The sequence below is a fragment of the Lepeophtheirus salmonis genome, chromosome 11 (assembly GCF_016086655.4).
Source record: "Lepeophtheirus salmonis chromosome 11, UVic_Lsal_1.4, whole genome shotgun sequence".
NCBI lineage: Eukaryota > Metazoa > Arthropoda > Copepoda > Siphonostomatoida > Caligidae > Lepeophtheirus > Lepeophtheirus salmonis.
In genome coordinates, this window is record NC_052141.2 from 21,331 (window position 1) to 41,556 (window position 20,226).

Below are 20,226 nucleotides of genomic sequence, written 5' to 3' on the forward strand. Positions count from 1 at the left end.
AACACGACAATATTTGGTCTCAATTTCGTTATATTAGAACAAAATTACCATGTTCGAGTTCAATAGGACTTTTGACATAAGTATTTTATCTATTTGCTGCATTTTGGTAATATTATTTGCAAAATAATCGCTGTCTGATAATATGAACCAAATAATTGACAAATTCATTTTATTCGACAGTTTTTTAAATTGAATTAGATAACAAATAGCTAACTAACCAGCTAGATACCGATGATGAAACTACGGAAAAAATATTTGCAGAGTAGTGCAAAATAGACGAAAAATATAAGAATTACTTATGAAAAGGAGAAAATTTTGCCTATATATATTTTTTTAATTCTATATAAGTTAGTATATTATAATGTGGAAAGGTTGTGAAAGTGAAGTGCGTAGCCCAAAGGTAGTTTAAACTTCACTGGAACGAGAATGTCATGTAGATTTGTTCTCTTTTACCTCTGATGAGGAAAAAAACCACTTGAGGCGATCCAATTGATAAATGTGTTCTAACCATCAATCTTGTATTTCAAATTTGGAAAGTTTTATCAAACTTTTTAAAATTAAAAGATAAGTATGCTCACAATTTTTTTAATCAAAAACGTTATAAAATCGAGTCGATTATTTACTATATTAATTTTTGAAAATCCTGAGTGTAAATATAAAAGAAAAGTATATGTGTCAGCTTAGGAACTTGTAAATTTATCAAATAATATAGTCAGATGTTTTTGTTTACAAGTTTATTAATAATATAATTATAAATAATGGCTAAAGAGTGTCGGAAAAATCTTTAGAAGCTCAGAAATTCTATAAATACATTAACAAAATAAATGAGATGCATTTATTAAATCTTTAAAAATAATATTTTTTTATTAAGACATCCATTTTTGAACGAGAATTAAAGCAAAATGTACGGAAACATCTTTTTCTCTTCTTGAAAATCCAAGATATGAGGTTATGCATGGTAAAATCAGTAATGCAATATAATTTTAAGTATAACATTTTATAATAGATCAATTAAATCTTGAGAGTTTAAAGTTTAAAAAAATGAAAGAATTATAATAGAGATATTTGTATTTCAAAAATATTTCTAAAAAATAAACAAAGAAAAGTTATATTTAATTCAAAATGAGAATTAGTGCTTTTTGTTCAGAGTCTCGTCGTTTCAAGACAAATACATATAAAAATAGCTCATTTGATAGCTGTAAGTCATAAGTTTACCTGAAAAAGGCTCTGTTCATCATTGTCAATTTGGAAATAGGCTGTTAAAGTGGATTTTAGACGATCTTGAGGAGCACAAGCTCTCCTCATGCAACCTATTGTGTTGAGAAACATTATTTTTGATGATAAATTAAACTTGGTTACCTAATATAAAATTTGTGCAATTATAAATCTATAATATTTTGTCGTAGCTATAGTTTTATGTCAACATGACGTGGTATTTGAAGCTACCCTTCTATTTTGGTATATTATTTAAAATCTTATAGAAATATTTATGAGGAAAAAAATGATGGATAGACTTAAGGTATAGAACTCATAATCAAAGTAGATATATTATTAATGTTTTTTTAAAAATATAAACTCTAAAAACATAATTACACTAATCATTTAAAATTATAAATTTGCTCTTCAAAATAAATTGATCAAAAGTTAAATTGCAAGGATAATATTTCATATTAATTAATTATTTGAACGAACCTTACAACATTATGATCTTGTACAAACACAAACTGAAGTTGATACTCTATTTCTGAAAGAGAAATTTATCTTTTTAATAAAATTTTGAACATTGACGTTAGAAAACCCTTCACCAAGTTGAATTAATCATGAAAAATGATATTTCTCACCACAGCAAAGCTTGTGGTTGGAGCTTGTGCTCTTTCAGATAGTATTAAAACTCATTGACTTGTAAATGTAAACACTGAATGGACTCTAGAGACGTTCTCAAGATACATTGAATGATTGTGTATCCATAAATATTAAAGCCTTATCAGCCTACAAGGAAGATAAAATGGGCAATAGCAATAAAAATACATTTTCTAATGACACTTACATGGTAGATGTTTCAGTTGTGCAGATTCAGAAATAGGACGTCAAAATTGCAGAAAAAAAAGTCATGTGTCTTCGTTTTTGAAAGTTTCAGATCCATATCCCACTCAAGGACAACGTCAAATTTCTAGGCATGTAAAAACAGCCTCAAGCATTGTTAATTGTTGTACTGATAAAGAAAATGATATGAATTACGTCATTCGTCCCTCCAGAATTACAAGACTTACTTTCGTGGCACTATCTAAAAACAATTATAGAATTTTTAATAAATACACGAAATTTGGATTTTTTTTTTTTTGAAAAATATGGTCATTTAAAGCCATTTTGTACTCTAATTTCATGAAAAAAGCTTCAAATTGCGTTATTTCATTGCTCAAACGCATTGATACGTCATCAAAGTGCTATATTTCATGATTGAAAGACGAATTTCTAATTAAATTCGCGAAATTTGGATTTTTGAAGAAAAAAATGGTCATTTTAAGCAATTTTTGACTCTAATGACAAGAAAAAAGTTTTAAATTGCGTTTTTTCTTTTCTCAAACGCCTTTATACGTCCTCAAAGTGCTATATTTAATGGTTAAGAGACGAATTTATCATTAAATACACTAATTTTAGATTTTTTTCGAAAAATATGGTCATTTTAAGCCTTTTTTGACACGAATTTCATGAAGAAAGCTTCAAATTGCGTTATTTCATTTCTCAACCCATTTATACTTTCTCAAAGTGTTATATTTTATGATTGAAAGACAAATTTCTAATTAACTACACGAAATATAGATTTTGACGAAAAATATGGTCATTTAAAGCCATTTTTGTTTATATTCATTGATGAATACAATTTAGTATATTTATTGCCTAATTTTATGATTTTGACATTTAATTTAATATTCATATATTAATATATATATAAGTATTATCTTGGATCAATCTATCATTTCAATATTTTGTATTTATAGTTTATTGTTATTATTAGTTATATGTTTAATACTGTTTAATTTTGTATATTTAACATAAATGTATGATGGTTTATTTTTTAGTATGTAAATTATTCTTAATTTAAGCCTTTTTTTAAATTTTGAACTTCAAATATATTTGAAATACTCTGATATATTGAAAGTTATTATTCTGTGAATATGGTTTATAATGTATTACAATTTCATGGAGTGTGACGTTTTCAAATCTACTGTAACTTATAAAAAACGTCTAAGTCAAGCATACGTAGTATATCTTCATTAAACATTTTGCTAATAAAAATCATAATAAAGAAGGTAGCTGATAATCAAATGAGTATTTTAAACAATGATACCATAAGTCTTTCTCCCAACCCACCCCCCTTTCTCCTTGCACGTGTTTTTCTATACCGAATTATCAACTTTAATAATGATTGGCTCTCCTTTCCTTCCGTGACTCCTTAATGCCCTTCCGTCTTCTCATACTTCGAAGTCTTATCGTAGTCCATCTTAGTTAAAATGTTTATTATACCTTTAAATCCAAACTACAACTGTTTGACATAAAATAAATTGTTTAATTTATATTATAATTAATTGATTAATAAAAAGAATAAACATAAGCGTCGCCATTTTTGAAATATAAATATATATTATAATAGAGTTGTTACATATTACTTATTTACTAAATTAATAAAATATTTGTTTTTTGAGCGTGGGAAATTTTTAAAAATATATATAAATCAAACAAAAACACCAATTCCAACACTAAAATTTTTTATTCAGAGTTCGTTCCGTGAATTTTTTGGCATTTTGCACAGCTCAGTGCTCAGTGAGTACGTCCTGATCTTTTATTTCCTTTTCTGATTTATTTTATATATAAATTAAGATTGTTCCATTGATTCATTAATTTATTACTATCTTAGATATTCATGAAGGAGTATGTGTTGTAGGTACATGTTATGCAATATAGAAATCATTGTATTTCTCTTGTCTGGACTTTACTTCATTTACATTGAATTAAATTGAAGAATTGTTCGTACTCGTACATATACGAGTACATTTGATGGATTTAAACTTGTTGCTCTAACAAAGTGATATTATTTTTCTTTCTGTCATTCATTGTCATTGGTAAACTCATATGATCTTTGGCCAATTATAAAAGATTAATATTTTGTCGTTCTTTTAGTTTCTTATCAACTTCACGTGGTGGTTTTTTTTTTAACTCTTCCATTTAGGGTTAGCATTTTAAGTCCCCAAAAATTGTTTTGAGGCTAAAATGATAGACGCACATCATGTTCATAGGTGAAAATCAAAGTAGATATTTTTTATTTTTTTAAATTTGCATATGTTTCCCTTGGTATAAGGATATATCAAAAGTGTAACTCTTTGGATCAGCAGCAACCCAAGCCTTGTATCTCAACTGGATGGGCTTGCCCCTTAGGAATTGCCTTGATGGGCGACGTTCATAGCATGGAATCATGACTTTGTCAATTGATTCATTAGTTGGGTCTAACACTTCCCCAAATTTTGAGAAATTTGTGTTTATTATGTCAAGTAATGGCTGAACCTTTGCAAATATAGTCGTTTGATGTTTGGAATGGGTTGTTTGTTGCATGAAAATACTTTATAATTTCATCAAAACAATCTTGCCTTATAGATTTTGCAATAGCTTCATTATGTGTATATGTATAAATATTCTTGCAAAGTGACTTGTAAGAAAGTATTAGATGAGTCTTTAAAATTATTAATTTGTTTACCTTCCAAAAACGCTATTATCATTCCTTGATAATTTGTATCTTTGCTTACAAATTTCTCACGTTCTTTTACTTTGTAAACTTTCTTTCCAGGTCGATTTGGTTTGGAAGTCGAAAATCTTGACAACGCATTTGCTATAGTATTCTGTTTTCTAGTCATGCATTTCCCTTTTTGAGCTATAAGGTGTGTATGCTCTAAAAATCATATTAATCGTGGATTAAATGTATCAGCTCGGTTGAATATACCTTCCAATGGTTTATGATCTATTTTGAAATAGAAATTACCACCTTTTAAATAGTGCAAACATTTTTCCACGAATGTCAAGTTACAGCAAAAACGATTGGGACCAAGTCAAGTTAAATTCCGGCTCTCAAGTTGTGCAGTTGAAGTCCTGAGCATCAACGCAGATAGACTGCCCCGCTGCTGCATTTTTAAGCACCAAGAGTCCCTTATAATTTGCTAGAATACAGCCCCTCCCACAGGTTTTGGGCTGCTGGTACCAAAGGCAGGATAAATTATTCTACTGTTGCTTCCCTAAGCATCAAAGTACCTGCTTAATATCCAATATACACCCTGGCACTCAGGTTGTACAGACAAGTGGATAAAAATGTTATTTAAAGGCCGCCATGGCTCCGAATACAAAAATAAATGTTACCAGAATCTTTTATTTGGCTGTGATTGAAGGGCGTACACACACATAGAGATTCAAATTTAATATATATATATTATTAAATAATATACAAATATAAACTTTTGAACAAATTATTAATAACAAATTATCGCAGTTATTCTTGAAGTAGACAATGATCAATAAATATTATCACAAACATCCAGGATGAACAGTACTCTTCCCATTCTCAGTTACCATGGCATTAACAAAGTGCCAACCTTCTTTGTCTCCATCAATATATTCTTGCTCAAATAGTTCATGACAAAGCTCACAATGTCTTGAAGGAGCTTCCCAATTTGCCAAATATTGCTTTTGGTTGGTCAAGACCTTTTTAGAATCTTGAGGATTCAAATTAGAGGTTAGCATCTGAAAGTCATTGTTTTTAATGGACTCTAGAGTGGGATACCATCTACATGTGCTCCAAGCAGTATTGCTGTTCATTTTGTTGACGTAATGAAAGTCCAAATGTTGAGCATATTCATTTTTTTTTCTCCAGAGGAAAACGAATCCCACAAACACCACATTGAATACTGCCCTTCAAATTGTATATGCCATTGACAGTAGCATCATGACATGGTGGAACCAGATTCTTTACTAAAGGAATCATTGCTGTAATGTCATTGGTGCATTTTCCCTTCAGAGCTTTAAATTCTCTCCAATTGTCTTCATTGGATGAGAGATGAAAAAAAGGAATATCTTTTTGTGATTGTAGTTCATAGAGTGGAGTATCAAATTCTATGGCAGGGGCTCTACATGTCTTAATTTCGATTTCTACATTTCCGTTTTCTTTCCATTCACCCCAATTCTTTGATTTCTTCTCTGTTGTTGTTTCAGATGTAGCCAGGTGCTCTGACAAGGATTTGGACGGCAAATTAGTATCCGATTCAAGTGTCGACGATGTTGAACAGGATGAATATAACGAGGTTTTTTGTAGTCTGTTATCAGTTTTGTACTTACTTGAAGTGAATTCTCTACGTGTTTGCTGTCTCTTCTTATTTCTACCAACATGAAATTTGGAACGAAATTTGTTGGTTTTGACAACTTTATTATTTGGAACTGGAGGCATGGTTTTAGTGGTATTAACTACTGAAAAATGAAACGGTGACTGATTGAAACTCAAACTGGATGGTTTAATTTTTAGTTGTGAGATGTATGCACTTTAGGACATCGGGTCAGCTTAGGTATCTCTGGTGCTCTTCATTCCAACTTGAATCAATTCAGAGTTTACATTTTAAACATACAAAAGCTTTCAGGATATTTTTTCAACTTATGAAACACTTGCAATTGTTGTTACTTTAAAAAATTCTTAAAGCTCTTACTCACATGTATTTATCACATAACGCCTTTTTTGTTTATTCATAATTTATTGTGTTGTATGTGTTTTACTGTTTTGGAATACTGATACGAAGGCAACAACTAGGTATCCCAATTTTTGCCCTTCCGCTGAAGAAATATCATGACTTTGGACTGCCTTACTGAAATTGTCAGTTTGCTTTAAAATTATTTTTACCAACGAAACCATAAAAATTAAAAACATTGACATTACACATTTTAGTTTTCATTTCAGTATTTTGTACATTATCTGTAGACTAATATTCTTTGAACTGTTGGCCATAGAGTTTTTGATAGTATCTTATCAAGTCTTTTTTTTTTCTCATCTTTACTTTGAACTAAAAGTTACGGAATTAAAGTTAGAATTCAATTCATTATAATCTGCTAGTGGAATTCGCAATATTAAGTACCAAAAAATGTCTGAATATGGCATAATAATTGCCAATATTAATCTGCCTTTTTATCTCATAGCCTATGGAAATACTAAAAAAAATATTTATCACCTCAAATCAGTCGTCAATCATTGTAGTTAATATCTCTATAGCTAGAGTAGTACAAAATATGGTATAAAAGGTTGAGCATTATTATTTTTTTTTTTATGCTGTATCTGAATAATATTTTTTTTAAAGTGATATTTAATTTTTCAATGAAGAAATAACATCAGATTGTGTATGCTCAAGAAAAGTGGAAAGTAACACTAAGGATTACAACATAAGAATAAAAAAGGAAGAGCCTATATGTGGATAATTCAGTGGACCCACCTTTAGCCTTTTATTCTGGAAAAAATGAAAAGGATTATTTACGTAGCTATCATTCTACTTATTTTGTCTGCAAATCGTGTTCCTTGGAATATAAAATGTCCAGAATTCTATCAGTTTTGAAATTACACATACATGTTTAGATGTATAATTTTTTTCGCATAATTTCAACCATAAGCTTTGTTAACCAATAACAAAAATAAATAATATTAATTTAAACTTGGTTAAATTTTCAAAACATATGAAATTGTAAATTATTTTATTTTGACTGCTCGACTAATTTCGTAATAAAGGCTTTGAGAATTTTTATTATATTTTAACTAGAGAAAGTTTCGGGCATTAGAGTTATTAGAAGTCCATTTATAGAGAAAATTTGATTTAATTAGATAAACATATACTCTACTTTACTTTTTAATATTACGTGCAAACCTTTAAGTACACTTTCGTTGCTACATTCTTATTTCTTAAATTTAGTAGTTACCCAGTTCTACAAAAAATACCCAGGAAAATAAGTCGTAATAAGTCAAACTGACAGATAAACAAACAGGCAGGCAGACTAAATTTCCATAAATTATTGAAAAATTAGCTCCAAGCAATGTTGGGTACTCTCGCTGGTAATAAATAATCATCAAATAAATAAATGATTGTAGTAAAATTTCTTCCTAAATGGCATTTAATTTTTTTTTGTCTAAATTACATGCATCTAAGTAATTCTGAATTAAATTGAATGAATTTAGCGTTATTTAATAAAAAGAAATTTAAAAAAAGTTCAAGCCTCAATTTATTATTTGTGAATTATATTCAATACTCATATTGGATATTCAAATTGTTTATCCTGAAAAAAAAAGCGTATTTAAATATAATATACCTTATATAATTAATAGAGAGGGTAAAATGAGGGTGTTTTATAATTAAATCGTATAAGTTCTAAAAAAAATTTATAATATATATCAAAAGTATAAATAAATTTATTTAAAATTTTTCGAAAAAATTTATACAATTCTTCAATTTCTTAATATTTTAAATAGTTTTTAAAAATATATTTTTTTAAAAAAATATGACAAATATGATTGTAAGTTAATACGTGGCGGTATAATTTTTATAAGCATCTGTATAGTGTGGTGTTGAAAGGCTGTAGCTCCCCCCCCCAAAGAAATTAAGGAGTTTTTGGTCCCCCTCCCTTCCTATCCTATGAAAATACTAAAGAATTTATTTATCATCTCATATCAGTTATAAATCGTTGGAGTTAATATCTCTATAGATAGAGTAGTAGAATATATTAAATAAAAGGGTGAGTTTTTTTGGTTTTTTTTTTAGATTCTGTTTTAATGAAAACATATTCTTTTTTTCAATTTAATAACTGCATTTTTTTTAATGTAATGATGATATAAGTAAAAAAAATATTCTGGGGTTAAAACCAATTTATGTGCTTCAGAAAAGTTGCCAATATGTAAATGGAAGTTGGTTTGAAACAGTACACATTAATCAGAAATAAAAATTATAAAACAATGGATTTACCATAGTTCATGGACAGTACGCTCGAGTGTTATTGAACTTAATGTGTGTATGTTTGTGTCCCGGTGATTATACTATATGTATATGAATTTCACAAAAAGACTCCTACGTTAAATGGAGTAATTGTAATACTATAATATTTACTTATACTTAATCAGTACAATTCCATCTAACCAATTAAAGAGCAAGATAAAAAATAAAAAGTAAAATAATTAGAAATTAAAAATACATGATTCGGCTCTCGCAATACTTCTATGACATTAAAATTACATTAAATATTGATACATTAATGAGTTTTTATCAATTTTGCAATATAGTTGGAGTCAAGCAAGATTTTATTTAAACATTATCTTAAAGTAGATTGTAAAGCGAGTTTGATGAATGGTATGTAAATCCATTATATCTTACAGGATTTCATGAGGATCTCTCATATTAAAAAATAAGTCAGATAAAAATTGAAGTTTTAACTTTTTTGTTCTAGTCGCAAGTCCATCATTGTGAAATATTAAGAGTCACAAGCCTACCAATATGGGCCAATGACTTGCAAAATGTCACAAGTAAAAAAAGGCTTGTCAGCATACTTATAACTACTTACTAGTTACTATATTCATTTACTCCACTTTGCGAGTGAAAGTATTGAGCTCCATATTTAATTTTTTGTGTTACTTGTTTATTTTCTGATGGTTTTTTTTCTTGGCCCTTCCATTCAGAGATTTTGATTTGGAGTTTGATAGCGACAAAAGAAGAAAGTAAAGTTATATATGGTTTTTCCATTGTATTTGCAGTTCACAATTACACAACGTCCCCCTTTTTTCCAAAAAATCTATTAATTTGTGTGTTTATCATTCAAAGGCTAAAATTCTTATAAATGTGATTCTGCTCAAGAAGCATTTCCTTTTTCTTTTTGTATTTGAATTTATATTTAATAAGAGAGGAAGAAATACTTATGGTCTTAAATGAAACTTTTTAATTAAATTACCAAATTCAAACTTAATACTCCTATCCAAAAATATAATTGGGAGCCATAAATCTTATAATGATAGGATGTGTAATAATTTATAATTTAAATAAATAAAACGTATGTCTAATTCATGCCTTACATTAAGTTTTCGTAATTATTTTTTCAAAAAGGTTATAAATAAATGTTTTAAATATCTTTTAATTTATTTAAACTTTAAAGTTAACTTTGTTAACTCACTAATTTCAGACCTGATATATATTTTATATAAAAACTAATTCATTACATATTCTTGTGAATAGTCAATTTCATGAACTTTCAAGTTAGAAGTTGTTTTTATTTTTGTTCCTTGGTTACAATTGCATAAATTATTTTTAGAAACTTATGAATGAATTATCAATAAATATATTTTAACCCATTTAATTTGTTATTTATCTTCTTAAGTATCTTTTACTCCAAATATTTTCTTTGTAATGGGTACAATTATTTACAATAAATAATTTACTAAAAAACTACCTTTATAGCTATAAATTAAATCTACATTTATATTATTAAACTCAAATAACATAATAGTACTTTTATAGCCTGTAAAGTAAATTATCATAAAATTGTATGTTTGGAGTCGGAATCAGTGATATTCAAAATACTGGTGTTGGATTCAAGTATTTTATGAAACAATTCTATAGCCTTGGTATTGAACCCTTCACCACCGATTGCATAAAATAGGCTTCAAGCCTTTAAGACTTTATTTTAACTAAATTGAATTTAATTATCAATCCTGGCGGAGATTCTCAAAATTTATTTAGACTTTTGTAGTATATTAAAAAGAGCATTTTGAACTTATACGAGTAAATTACACACCCCACTCATTTTACCCTCTTTATTAATTATATTATGAATATTATATAAAAATATGCACTTTTTCCCCCTGGGAATAAACTTGTCTTGATATAAACTTCCCTTGCGATGAACTAACTTTGGTATGAATGAACCTTCTGGTGAAAAAAGGATGCGAAATTTACAGGTGTTAACATTCCTGGAACAAATTTACACTTCATGAAAGAATATATTTATGCTTGTACTTTTTTAAAGTATCTATTTATAGGATAACGTAAAATTTCTTAAATTTAATTTAGAATTACTTAGAAGTATGTGTGTTGGACAAAAAAAACAAATTTTTCCGTCTTTAATTTAATGAACCATAGACATAGACCATAGAAACTTATGAATGAGTTAGCAATAGATAGATTCTATCCATTTTATTTGTTTTTCATATTATTAAATATCGTATATTCCAAATATTTTCTTTGTACCTGGCACAAAAATTTATCAAAAATAACGAATAACTACTAATTTTATAGCTATAAGGTTTATCTATATTTATAGTATTTACACTCAAATATAATAATAATATTTATATAGGCTGCGAAGTATATAATCATAAAATTATGTGTTGTAGTCAGGATAAGTGATATTCAAAATACTGGAGTGAGAATCTAGTATTTTATGTACCAGTTCTGCAGCCCTCCTATTTAACCCTTTATCAATGTTTTCACAAATTTGGCTTCAAATGTTTAAGATATTTTATTTCGCATATTTTGAATTTGATTATCAATCCTGGTGGAGATTGTCTAAATTTATTTACACTTTTGTTATGTATTATTAAGAGGATTTTAAACTTATACGAGTAAATTATACAATGCACTCATTTTACCCTCTCTCTTAATTATATAAGGTATATGTAGGAATTCGACTTGTTTAGATGATATTAAATATTCATCATAGCACCTTGTGTATTTTTTTCGTTTTTCTTTTTGTATAATGGAATGATCTTTTTAGTTCAGCTCAAATAAAGATATTTAAATGTTAACATTGGTAACCCCGACATGATATCATGCCTCCTAAAAATCTCATTATGATGGCCAAGACCGTGCAGACAATGTCATTCAGATCGAACAAAAGTACGTAGAAGAAGAGGTCAGCAACTTAACTCCTGCAGTAGCAGAACTACGTCTTCTAAAATTCTCGGCAATGGATCCGGAAAATTGGTTTCGAAGAACTGAGCTGGATTTTTTGATAAAGAAGATCATCCCAAGTATTGTTTAATGGCTTCAGCATTACCTGGTGAAGTTTTTTATGTCTATTCCTAGTAATAAAGTAGGACTCATTTGTGATTGTGCAAAAAAGAAAGTAATTTTAGAGAAATATGATCTCTTACCTTCAGATAGAATTTAAAAAAAACCTGATATGCTGTGCGATTCATCGGGATTTTCCCCTGGGAAAGTTATAGATGAAGTTGAGTGTCTCCTTGACGAGGAATACATCCATGATTTGCATCATCATTTACTAAGGGAGCCCCTTATCAGATATGTGATAAAGACCAGCAAGGGTACTTGAGAACACAGTCCCATTCAGTTGAAGAGTTAAAGTACATGTTTGATGCAACCAAATAACATAGCAATTCACATATTTCCACTGTTGAAAACTCGTCCCTTTCGCCTCCTATCAATCATGTTTTATATAAACCTCTTCATAACACGTCCAAATTTACAAAATCTACAGAGAGAAAAGATATCTGGTATTATCATTCTTAATTTGGAATGAACGCATCTACCTGTTCAGGAACTGGCTGCCATTTTTTGTACTTGTTTCAAAAAACAAAATTGTCCTCAGTTGCACGTGACCGAGTTTGTAATAAATCATCAAACTTATTTTTCCTCAAAAACAATTCAAATTAGATTAACTTTCTGGTAGATATAGGAGCGCAAGTGTTTGTTATTCCATTAAAAAATGTAAAAGTCTTGTTCGAGAAACACTATCCCTTATTATTGAATATGGAGGAGCCCTTGTTGATGTTATTGGTACAACAACTTTAACTCTCAATATACAAAATCTAAATTATTTATAAATTTTATTTTCCCCATCTATTTATCATTAATATTCAACTCCTCAACAGTAAATTCCTTTTTTACCTTATTCAAAACCTGATTTAACATTTGTACGTGTGGCCACAAAATAAAGAAAGTAACAATTAGTATTTTCTCACGAGTTATAAGTTTTTGTTGGAGTCAGAATAGAATAGTGGTTGGACATCAGTGTAATTCCAAGATATATCGTATGTGTCATAATGTCTTGTGAGTGATAAATATAATTCAATTTCAAAGCTCTGGTAAAAATATTGAAGGAATTATGGCAATTCTTTTTTAGTACTTATATTTTTTTAGCTTAATAGTTACAACTATTTATCCAAAAATCCTCCTTTGGCAGCCATAAAAGCCTTTAAATGTAGGGCTAAACAACTTGAATACTTTTTGAATATACTCTTCCGACTGATTGTTCCATTCCTTTTCAATGAATAACTTTAGGGTGCTGAGATTGTAATGATAAGTGCGAAAGGCTCTAGCCTCTATATGGTGTCATATACTGAAGTCAAGTTGATTCAGTTTTGGCCTTGAGGGTGCCCAAAATTCCTTCTACCAAATTCCACTTCCATTTCTTAGACTCACTCTGTATTAGCAAACTATTATGTACTTCTAGTAAACAAATTACACCATTCAATTATGTCGAATTTGTCAATATAACAATAAAGTTCCTTAATTCAAGAATAACATAAAATTACTTTTTTAAATCTTGTATATGACGAAGTATGGCTCAATATCAATATTATTACTAAACTAGAGATGTTAGAAGAAAAAGTTATTTTGTAAATGAAACACTAATATCATTTACGCTTTAAATTGGATTTCCTCAGACATATTTATTATTTTCAAAAAGAACTCATTTTAATTTTTTTAAAGAAGCTATTGCAACCATTGCTGATGCGCATGCCTCAAACAGAAAAATCTATGTGGATGAACTAGGAAATTGAATTTTTTCTAGATACATACTGAATCCTTTGTCCACTTCCGAAAGAAAAATATTTATGTTATTTGATTCAGTACATATCTTCAAAAAAATTTACTTGCAGGCGACAATTATCATGTCCATCTTTTAAAAATGAGGATGTTATCTTGAAGACAAATTTGTGTAACCGAGCCAAATCTACTACATGGAGATAGGCCAGGGATTGAAAGTATTACACAAGCTTAATCATAAAGTCCTTAACCAATTGAAAAGTGTATTGTGAAACTTTCTCTGAGGTTATTTCGCAAGTCCACTCTGAATACACTTAACCATTATTATGTGTCGAAAGATGATCCATTCAGAATCTTAAAACAAATAGCACAACTTATGGATATTCTGAGGCGCTTTTTTGAATTGCATAAATGGGAACTCTAACACTATGTACGTCCAAAAGAGAGACGGTTCATTAAAACTCATTTCTGTAAATGAGTTGGAACAAATTGATTTCTTGATTTAATTTGTATATTGGATTAAAAAAGGGGAGACACTCTCGAAGAAATATGGAGGTGGTTTATTTTCCGAGACATTTTATGTCGCCTATCATATATCCATAGGACTAGCCCATTTAGCTATATATTTACTGGATAAAAATAAAGTTAAGTTTATTTTTCTGCGTAAAACTATTCGTACCCAATAGAAAGGTTTATTGAGAGGTATATACATCTTGCTGGTGGCAATTACTACATCAGTTGTTGACAGTTTTTGGAGGCTAAACTCTTTTTTCTTGTTAACCTACTTTTAAAATCATACCATCAATTGCATCAATTTAAGTCCATACAAAAGAGTCTAATTATACAAGTGAAAAAGATGTATTCTACATTTATCAGCCTTATATCTTCCAATTCTGCAATGAAATTAGATTCACTTATAGGTCTGGAGCCGCTCATTTATTTTGTATGTGACCATGACCCATTCTATTTTAAACACATTAAATCTGCAGTACTGCATCAAGTTCTTATCTTCAGATGTAGATGTTACTTTCTCAATGGATGAATTGGGGAAGTATCAAGAATTACACTCATTTGTTAATTAAATTAATAGAGGTGGTCTGAAAAAGCCAAGTGATGTAATCTATCTTCTCGGAGGACATCTCTATGAACTGTTATAACATTTTAAACTATTTTAAAGAATGCTAATAAATGGAGTTTTAGAAACATGTAAGTAAAGTTTTCACACTGATATAACTTTATACAATCTGACGTTATTTGTTCAATGAAAAACAAACGATTATTTCATGGATTTAAGATATTTTATTACACCTAAATTAAATTTAATTATAAATCCTGGGGGAGATTTTCTAAATTTATATAGACTTCTGTTATGAAGATCATTTTGAACTTATACGAGTAAATTATACACTTATTTTACCCTTTCTATTTATTATATAAGGTAAAATCTACAAAAAAAAATTTATCTTGATAACCACCTTGAATATACAATAAGCTTATTGAATGCACTTAGTGTAAAAAAAATTAGGTTTGTACTTTTTTAAGTCTCTTTTTATTAAATAAAGTAAAATTCATTAAATTTAATTTAGCATTAAATAGAAGAATGTTTTGTATCATAAATAAAAAATCAAATTTATCAATTTTTAAATTTAATGATTCATATATATGTATAGATAATAGAGATTATTAAATGACACTGAGAAAATTTTTTATAACAATCATTTATATATTTAATGTACCTGACCTGCCTGCTGTTAATTGTTCAATAAGTTATGGAAACTCGATCTGTCTGCCTGTTTCTTTATCAGTCAGTTTGAATTTGCACAACTAATTTTTTCGAATATTTTATTGTAGAACTGCGTAACTATTAAATTTAAGAAATAAAAATTTAACAATGAGATTGTAGGCACAGGTCTGTCCGTCATATTAGAAAATAAAAGAAGAGTTCATGTTTCTAATTTAATTAAAGTTTTTTTCTTAATCGACTGCGAATTACTCCAATACCGCTTACTCTCTCTAGTTAAAATATAATAGGAGTTTTCAATGCCTTTGTTACAAAATTAATGGAGCAGTTAATATAAAATAATTACAAAAATTTTAATGTATAAAAAATTGTGGGGAAAAGGGGGGAATCTAGTATTTTATGTACAAGTTTTGCAGCCCTCCTATTTACCCTTTTACCACCGTTTTGAAAAATTTAGCTTCAAGGATTTAAGATATTTTAATTGATATAAATTGAATTTAATTATCAATCCCGAAGGAGATGGTCTAAATTTATTTATACTTTTGTTAAACATTATGAAGATCATTTTGAACTTATAAGAGTAAATGATACAAGACGCTCATTTGATCTTCTTATTAATTTTATTAGATATATTATTAAATCATTCGATAGTCTTCATAAAATTGTTGCGTAATTTCAAAGATAAATTTTGTTAACCAATAACAAAAATTAGTAATCACTTCTCGAATAATTTCATAACATACAATTTTTAAAAACGTTAAAAATATATAAATTATAGTGAATACCCAGCATATAATTAATTAGAAGTCGATTAACAGAAAAACTTTGTATTATTATGATAAAAATGTACTTTACTGTTCTTTTTTAATATGACCCAAAGACCTTTCTTTGGCTAGATGGGCGTTGCTGCATTTTTTATTTTGTTTATCTAGTAGTCACACAGCTCTACAAAAAATACCCGAAAAAATAAGTTGTTTAAAGTCAAACTGACTTATAAACAAACTGGCAAAAATACTAAATTTCAATAAATTATTAAAAATTAACTATGACCAACGTCGATACTTTCGTTTGTAATATAAACTTATCAAAAAATAAATAATTGTTGTAAAATTTATTTCTTAACGTCATTTTATAAACTAAAGATGTCTATAAATCATTAAATTAAAAAAAAAACTAACAGCCATGCTTCTATGTAATGCTCAATTAAATTTAATGAATTGAACGTTATTTTATAAAAAAAAAACCTTAAAAAAGTACAACACTTAATTTTTTGCTTATGATGTGCATTCAATACTAATATTGGATATTCAAATTAGTTATCCTGAAAAACAAAAATTTTATACAGTATCCCTTATATTATAATTATTTAAAATTTCAAAAATTTGTTTATATTTCTTTTAAAATATTTTTACAAAATTTAACATATATAATTGTAAGCTAACAAGTGGAGGAATAATTTTTTAAGCATTTGTTTAATGTGGCATTGAAAAGCTGTAGCTCCCAAAAAAACCATAAGTTGATTTACTTCCATTTACATATTATCAACTATTCTAAAAAACATATTTCGGTAATAGCTCCAGAATATTTATTTTTACCTATCATCATTACATTTAAAAATACTAAGATGCATTTACAAAGTCTTTAAAGAGAATTTGTTTTCTTTCAAGCATCCATTCTTGTACGAGAATAAAAGTAATATTATATAAAGTTGTATAATATATTAATTATTTTCTGATAGATCATTAAAATCTTGTGATTCAAAGTTTTGTCTACAATAATGGTGCATAATAACCAAAATAGGGAGAATTGACAGAGGTACATCTCAATTTATCCTTTTACGTACCTAAATATTTTTTTTCTTGTGCAACATAAAGTTTTTTTTTAACTTTAGGAAAAAGGTATTTATTAAGTGCAGGAAACTCGAAAAATGAGTTTGTTTGTTTCATATTTGCATTTAAATTAAGACTATAAAAATCTACTGGTCGTAATTATATACCATTTATACACCGACATATAGACGTTGTACTAAAATTTAAAAAGTTTTTGTAAAAAAACATAAAAAAAATTAAAAATATCTTATTTGAAACCTAAAATTGATTTATAACTGAAATATCTGTCAATTTTGGAATATTTTTTTGTTTTATTTTGTCCTTTCTCTATTTTCATCAAACGCCAATATTTCTTTTTATAGAAGAAATTTTGATAAGAATAAATTATGTTCTTAAAACTTTAAATTAACATTTTCAACAACATATTTTTTTGCAATATTTGCAAAAATGAACCAGTTATCTATAGTTATTTTTTGTACGACAATTTTCAATTATACCTTTGGTTTTTGCAAGTAAAAAATAAAAATTTGAAGTTTTGTGTTTCTTTTTACCAGTGCTAATAAAAAATATACATACATATGTTCCTTTTTTGTACAATTTGTTCAAAAATTTGATTACAATATCCTTTGCAAATGTCGATTTGGTAATTTTTCACAAAACTAAAACAAACTTAGTTGCCCAAATATACAATGTTTTCTAAAAGTTGCTGCAAAAGCTGTGTAATTTAATGTGTTGGGGTGTAATTTATTCCAATTCACCGCAAGAGAGTTAAACCTGTGCATTCACGAGAGATGAATAGATACAATTACTTTGTGAAATCTATAACTCTTATAAATATTGGACCCAAGCCATTTAAAAGTGTAATAATTATAAAGCTGATATAAGTACTTATTTAAAGTTTTTTTAATATATTGTTAAAAAATATGAAAAATAAAATTGTAAGTTTATAAGTGAAGGCATACTTTTATAAGGATCTGTATAGTGTAGCGTTGAAAGGTCATTTACAAGTGTATTAATAAAAAGTTTTATAAGTAGTGATTTAAAATAATCTTCTTAAATATGTTCATAAAAAATATGACTAAATAATTGTAAGTTAACAAGTGGAATCATAATTTTTATAAGCATCTGTATAGTGTTGTGTTGAAAGGCTTTAGCTCCGATACCTCATAATTAAGAAAGTTTTCTGAAATTTTTTCCAAAAACTTTTCTTAAAAATTCAAACCCCAGGCATATTAGTTATCAATCGTTGGAGTTAATATTTCTATAACTCGAGTAGTAGAAAAAATGATATTAAAGGATGAGCATTATTTTTATTTGTAATGTTGCATCTTAAATATATATATTTTTTTTTATAAAAATAATATTTCATTTATATATACACTTCAATTAGTTTTTTTTTCTTTATCAAATCAATGTAAGTCATCTTGATTAAATAGATTTAACTGAGAAAATATCCGGTATTAGAGTAATTAGAAGTCGATTTACAGAATTACTTTGATTTAATCAGATAAAGATGTACTTCAGCGTTCTTTTTTAATATGACACAAAAAAATTTGGCTACATGGTCGTTGCTACATTTTTATTTCTTAATTTTAATAGTTACGCAGTCCTACAAAAAAAAAACCTCGTAACAATAAGTTGTGCAAAGTCAAACTGACAGATAAACAAACAGGCACACAGACTAAATTTCCATAAAGTATTGAAAAATTAACTCCAAACAATGTCAGGTTCAATTGCTGGTAAACCATAATTATGAAAAATATAAATGATTGCATTAAAAAAAAATTCTCAGTGTCATTGAATAAACTCTGCAAACTAAAGATATCTATTAATCATTAATTTAAATTTATTTTTCAGATATACGTCAATTTTTAATAATTCAATACTTTGGATTAAAGTTTTGTGTAATTTCAAGGATAAGCTTTACTAGCCAATAACAAAAATAAATATAATTAGTTTAAACATGGTTAAATTTTTAATACATAATTTTTTTTGAATTATTTTATATTAACTGCTCAATTAATTTTGTAACCAAGGTATTGAATAATTATATTATATTTTTACTAGTGAGAGTATCCGGTATTGGAGTACTTACAAGTCGATTAAAAGAAAAACTTTGATTTAATTAGATAAACATGATATCTACTTTTCTTTTTTAATATGACGTGCAAACTTTTTCGCAACAATCTCTTTGCTACATTTTTATTTCTTAAATTTAATAGGTACGCAGTTCTACAAAAAAATACCTGGAAAAATAAATTGTGCAAAGTCAAAATGATAGATTAACAAATAGGCATACAGACTAAAATTCCATAAATCATTGAAAATTTAACTCCAAGCAATATTTTAAAAATTATTAAAATTGATTATTTGAAAAATATAACTACAAAAAAACATTATTCATATGTAAAATTTAAAAAAAATAAAAATTGCTCACATTTTAAATCATATTATTTAATACTCTAACCTTAGAGATATTAACTCCAACTGATATGATGTTATGAACAATATACTAGAAGTAGTAAATATTAAATTAAATGATTATTTGTAAAAAAAAAAAAAACATTATTCAGATGCACCATTACACAAAAAGATTATATCATATTTTCTACTACTCTAGCTATAGAAATATTAACTCCAACGATTGATAACTGATATGACATGATAAAGAACTTTTTTAATTTGTTTTAAATTTTAAAGCATGGTGAATTTTTTGTTATAACTGCTCGATTAATTTCGTTACATAGGCTTTAAAAACTTTTATAATATTAAAACTAAAAAAAGTACCCGGTATTGGACTTATTAGAAGTCGATTCACAAA

At 27.4% G+C, this 20,226-nt stretch overlaps 1 long non-coding RNA gene across 1 annotated transcript; it reads right to left on the minus strand.

Annotated features, from left to right (window-relative positions):
* Positions 1-719: 719 nt before the first annotated feature.
* Positions 720-2,293, minus strand: LOC139906585 (uncharacterized). Its single transcript, XR_011782220.1, has 2 exons — positions 2,048-2,293; positions 720-1,989 (listed from the first exon to the last, which is right to left on the minus strand). It is a non-coding gene; the product is annotated as an uncharacterized lncRNA (long non-coding RNA).
* Between the last annotated feature and the right edge of the window lie 17,933 nt (positions 2,294-20,226).